This window comes from Bos grunniens, chromosome 21 (genome assembly GCF_055505025.1).
Source record: "Bos grunniens cultivar Pamir isolate PY7600 chromosome 21, Bosgru_T2T1.0, whole genome shotgun sequence".
NCBI lineage: Eukaryota > Metazoa > Chordata > Mammalia > Artiodactyla > Bovidae > Bos > Bos grunniens.
The window spans coordinates 25308207-25314206 of NC_141185.1; positions in this window are offsets into that span (position 1 = coordinate 25308207).

A 6000-nucleotide genomic window follows, 5' to 3' on the forward strand; every position below is an offset into this window, starting at 1 on the left:
TTTAAGCAGCATACAGATATGGTCAGAATTAACCTATAGAAACATGATTCTGTAAACATTATCTATGATGATTAAAAACAACAGGCAGTGGGACTTCCCTTGTGGCCCAGTGGTTAAAAATCCACCTTGGAGCTTCCCTGGTGACTCAGTGGTAAAGAATCCGCCCGCCAATGCAGAGGACACGTGTTTGATCCATGGGTCATGGGTCAAGAAGATCCCACATGCCTTGGAGCAATGAAGCCTGTGCGCCAGAGCCTGGGAGCTGCTATACTGAAGCCTAAATGCCCTAGAGCCCATGCTCTGCAACAAGAGAGCCCACTGCAGTGAGAAAACCGCACAACGCAACTGGAGAGGAGCCCTCGCTTGCCACAACTAGAGAAAACCCTGTGCGGCAACAAAGACCCAGGACAGCCAAAAATAAATTTTAAAACATTTTAAATCTCTATAAAAAATAAAGGAATTGGCTTTGCAATGCAGGGGACGTGGGTTCAATCCCTGGTTGGGGAACTAAGATCCCACGTGTTGCAGCTGCTGAACCGGCACACTCTGGAGCCTGCAGGACACTACTAGAGAGTCCATGAGCTGCAATGAAAGATCCCACATGACCCAATAGAGATCTCACATACTGCAACTAAGAAACAAAACAGCCAAATAAATATTAAAAAAAAAAAAAATAGGCAAAAGGATACCCTTTTCAGAAAGCCACTTGGTGGTCCAGTGGGTCTAGTAAGAATGAACTAAGACAGCATCTCTGTGGATGGAGGGAAAAGGAATCAGATATTCAGGAGGACTTCGAACTTTGTTGGGGGAGTACACAAACCTAGAGTGAACAGAATATTTTAAATTACATTTCTAAAGATACACAGGGCTTCCCTGGTGGCTCAGACGATAAAGAATCTGCCTGCAATGCCTGAGACCTGGGTTCGATCCCTGGGTTGGAAAGATTGCCTGGAGAAGGGATAGACTACCCACTCCGGTATTCTGGCCTGGAGAATTTCATGGACAGAGGAGCCTGGCAGGCAACAGTCCATGAGGTTGCAAAGAGTCAGTAAGAAAATCAATGAGGCCTTATAGCAAAATTATTAAGTCAAGAGACAATAGCAAGAAATCTAATGAATGGAATCTCATACTGTCAGCATAATAGTTAAATACTAAGATAAGGCAAAAAAAAAAAAAGAATGCTGGGAAGCAAAACTTAAGACAATAGCTTGAAAAGAAACCTACTAAGAGTGAGAAACACACAAGATAATGTTATTAGCATTGAAGAGAAGGATTTGGTTGAAGCATAAGATTTCAAGCATTTTTCATATAAATAAATAAGAACCTAGTGAGAAACACAAAGACAAAACAAACACCCTTAAGGGCTTCTCTGGGGATGTGCTAGAATGGTAAAAGATTTCTGCTTTTAAGAAGAACTCATTTCCTGGATACAATATTAATTAAACAGGGCTTGGAGCTTGAGCTGCTGTTAACTTCCCTAGACTTGTCTAGATGCCTTAAGCAACTCGACCATTTTAGGCTGCAGTTTATTCACTTGTAAAATAAGTTAATTAATGTTTCTGGTCCATGAGTTTCAGAGGAGTATTATGTACATTAACTGAATGATAAACATCTTGAATTACACATATGAAAAAGCACATAAATAGAATTGATTTTAGTCTTTTTATCTAAAGAAGCATCCCAAGAAAATTGATAGATATAATAATCATAATTGTATCAAGCAATTCTATCAATGCTCTATTTCTAAGAACATCGAATTTCAAGTTGTCAACAACGATGATCATCTTGTTGTTAAATTGTCTAAAACTTAATTAACTTTCTCAAATTTCTGCTTTCTTTGAGGAAGATGAGCATATCCTCAAACTAAGCTCCTAGGAATAAATTCAATGTGGATTACTGAAAATGTAATCCTTTAGACTAAGAAGAAACAAATGTATGAAAACCTCACCTAAATCTAATGGACGGAAAATATCACAAGTTAAGGAATCAATTTCTAACTAGGCTCTATTAAAACACTTCCATACTGACCTAAATCAAAGACAGATTCCCAGACCGGAAAAGTGATTATATTTAAATCCTGAGTCCTCAAGGAACATTTTCAGGCAAAACAGAAAAACCCTAAAATTTATTGACACATATTTTATATCTGACACTTTACCTATTGATCCTGTTAACAACCCAATGGCATAAGAGCTATTAATCTCATTTAGTGAGAATTTCTGTAAATGTGGCTCAGCAGTGAAGAATCTGCCTGCAATGCAAGAGACGTGGGTTGGATTCCTGGGTTGGGAAGATCCCCTGGAAAAAGAAATGGTGACCCACTCCAGTATTCTTGCCTGGAGAATCCCATGGACAGAGGAGCCTGGTGGGCTACTGTCCGAAGGGTCGTAAAAGTGGTAGACATGACTGAGCAACTAAACAACAAACAGCAGATGAGTAAACAGTTTTAGTGAAGGTAAGAAACTTTCAAAGTCGTTCAACTAGTAAATCGCAAGGGCAAGATTCAACCCTGTTTTCTACCAACTCCAAAACCTATGCTCTTTTGCTATGCTGCCTCTATATTTTACATTTCATAGTCTAATATTAATGGCAAAATCAACAGATTCTAGTGGAGAGAAGCCTCTTCGTTTTTGCCTTTGGATTCCTCATGAATGTGAGAGTTGCTTGAGTAATTGTCAAATGTATGAGCTATAGCTGTAATGTGTAGATCTGTTGGGTGTTTAATCCAAGAGGAAAAATGACAACTAGGTCATAGTTTGAATTTTGTGGCTTTTGAATAAAAGAAGAGCTTTAGTATGGCTTTAATATTTTTGGTGGTATTGCTTGATACTATGAATATAACATCCTAGATGGTAATTTTTAATGTGATTCTATTTTCACACAGAAAGTTACTTCAGTAGAAAGTAGATTCAGTTTCTTCCTTTTCCCCTCCATTTACTAAATTGTATATACATTATAAAATAATACCTGAACTTTTCAAAAGCAACTGAAAACATGGAAAATATGCCATGATTTTGGCTTATAAGCAAAGAGGGCAACTAGCAGAGAGAGATTTACTTAAAACAATGACTCAGTTTTTGGACTTCAGTTTTGTTTATTTTTCCTTGCCAAGCAGACATCATTATTTAGGTCAAACTGTAAGATGTAAATAACATGAGCCATTCTTTCTGATGGAAGATGAAGGGTTCAGAGAAGCATATACTTTTAGAGTTAGAGGACACCCTAAGATAAACTAGTCTAACTCCATTTTCTTAGAGAAAGAAAAATCATATCTGGAGCTTCTTTGCAAAGTGGGGAAAAGGAACTTCCTTAAAATATATCTGTATTCTGGCAACACAAGACCCACAATTTATAGCATAAAATGAAACTTGAAAAGTACTTTAGGTTATTGTTAAGACATTGGAAGCTTTTTGTATTGCTGGTAGGAATATAAAATGGTGTAGATGCTTTGTAAAAGTTTTTGTAGTTCCTCAAAATGTTACCGTATGAACCATAATTCCACTCCTAGATATATACTCAAGAGAAAGGGAAATATACATCCAACACAAAAACTTGTACTATGAACAAATATTTACAGAACATTATTTATGACATCCAAAAAGTAGGGTTGTTGTTAGCCTGTAACATGTCCTTGTGATTTCCCAGGCAAGAATACTGGAGTGGGTTGCTATTTCCTTCTCCAGAGGATCTTCGCAACCCAGGGATCAAACCCACGTCTCCTGCCTTGGCAGGCAGATTCTTTATAACTGAACTACCAAGGAAGCCCAAAAAGTAGGGTAGGGGCAACAAATATCCATCAACTGATTAATGGAGCTGATGTATTCAGAATAAAAAGAAATGAAATATTCATACATGTTACAACATGGATGAATCTTCAAAACATTATGCTAAGTGAAAGAAGTGAAATTGCTCAGTTGTGTCTGACTCTTTGCGACCCCATGGACAGCCTGGTGTAGGCTCCTGTCCATGAGATTTTCTAGGCAAGAGTACTGGAGTGGGTTGCCATTTCCTTCTCCAGGGAAAGAAGCCAGTCACAAAAGATTGAGGTATGATTCTATTTATGTGAGTGTCCAGAACAAGCAAATCTATAGGGACAGAAAGTACATGCGTTGTTTAGGGCTGGGAGTGGGGCAGGGGGAGGATGGGAAGTGACTATCAACAGATAGGTTTCTTTTGAGGATAAAAATAGTCTAGAATTAGATCCCAGGGACGGTTGTGCGACTCTGTGATTGTACTAAGAACTGTTGCTGTACACGTTATTTGGTTAAAACAATATGTTGTATGGTGTATGAATTACACCTCAATAAAACTAGTTCCTTTTTTAAACAAGGAAATGAAGTTAAAAAAAAAAAGTACCCTAGATTATAAGCGGTATCTGTGGCTTTATCCTGTAACAGTTGGGTAATTATTAAGCAGAACAGTGTTTATATGATTAAATCATGAAGTGAGAGAACTACCTGTATTTAAGTTTAACAAGTACATGCTTGATTTTCAGAAAGCAAATAATTGTATTTAAAATGCTGCTAATCTCAGTAGACTCATTAGGAGAAATGAGATAATTTTAGTAAGATCACTACTATTTTACATGTTGTTGTTGTTTAGTCACTCAGTTGTGTCCAGCTCTTTTTGAAACCCCATGGATTGCCTCCCTAGGGGAGCCTGGTGAGCTACAGTCCATGGGGGTCACAAAGAGTTGGACACAACTGAGCGACTAACACACACAGAGGCTTCTCTGTCCATAGGATTTCCCAGCCAAGAATACTGGAGTGAGTTGCCATTTCCTGCTGCGGGGGATCTTCCAGGACCAGGGATCAAACCTGTGTCTCCCGCATTGGCAGGCAGATTCTTTACTACCTGCAAAGCCCACTATTTTACATGTATGTGGACATAAAGTTACAACTCTGTAAACACTGTGAACCAGTAGTCTTCTATTCCTCATTTCATATATGTCCACTGAGGCCATTGGATAGATAGCTAGAATTTTCAGAGCCTTCATATGTTTTTTAGCACTAAAGATAATTCTTATATTTATGACTGTAGACAGGAAACAAGATTTTGAATATGTCTGGCTGACAAATTTCTAAAAGGGCAAATTTCCCCAAAACCAAAGAGGCAGCAGGCTTAAAAGCAGTGGAGTATTCTGTCCTTCTTTTCTCTCTATTTAGTGACAGTTTGCTGGGAAACTGATCATCAGTACTGGAACTGATGCATTTATACTCAAAACTGAAGGGTCAGAGTGACTCATATGAGAAAGACGTGGCACTGACAAAATATGTCTCTGATTACTACAAAAGGACTACAGTGTTTGCAGGTAAAGCAATTTGCAGAAACCAACTAGTAGGGCTCAATTAAGAAACACATTTAGAATTCTAACTAGTTCTTCTACGCACTACAACTAATTTTAATATTGGTATTAAGCCATACAGTTTTATTGAAGTATAATCAACATACAATGAAGTGCAGTAAGTATAGTAAATGCATCATGACATAAGCCTACATCTTTGAAACCATTACCACAATCAAGATGATAGACACTTCCATCCCCTCTAGAGTTTTCTCTCTTTGTCATCTATCACCCTCTTGACCCCTGCCTTGTACAAACACTGATCTGATTTCTGTCATAATAGATCAGTTTGCTTTAAATCAATGAAATCATACTGCACGCACTTTCTTTGTCAAACTTTTCTCATTCAGCAAAAGATTTTAATATCCATCCATGTTGTTGAGTATATCAATATTTTTTTTCCTTTTTATTGTTGAATAGTGTTCCATGGTGTGTGATGTGTTAGTTGCTCAGCTGTGTCCGACTCTTTGCAACCCCATGGTCTGTAACCTTCCAGGGTCCTCTGGGGATTTTTCCAGGCAAGAATACTGGAGTGGATTGCCATTTCCTTCTCCAGGGAATCTTCCTGACCCAGGGATTGAACCCGCGTCTCTCACATTGCAGGCAGACTCTTTACTGTTTGAACCACCATATGGATATATTAATACTACCATTTT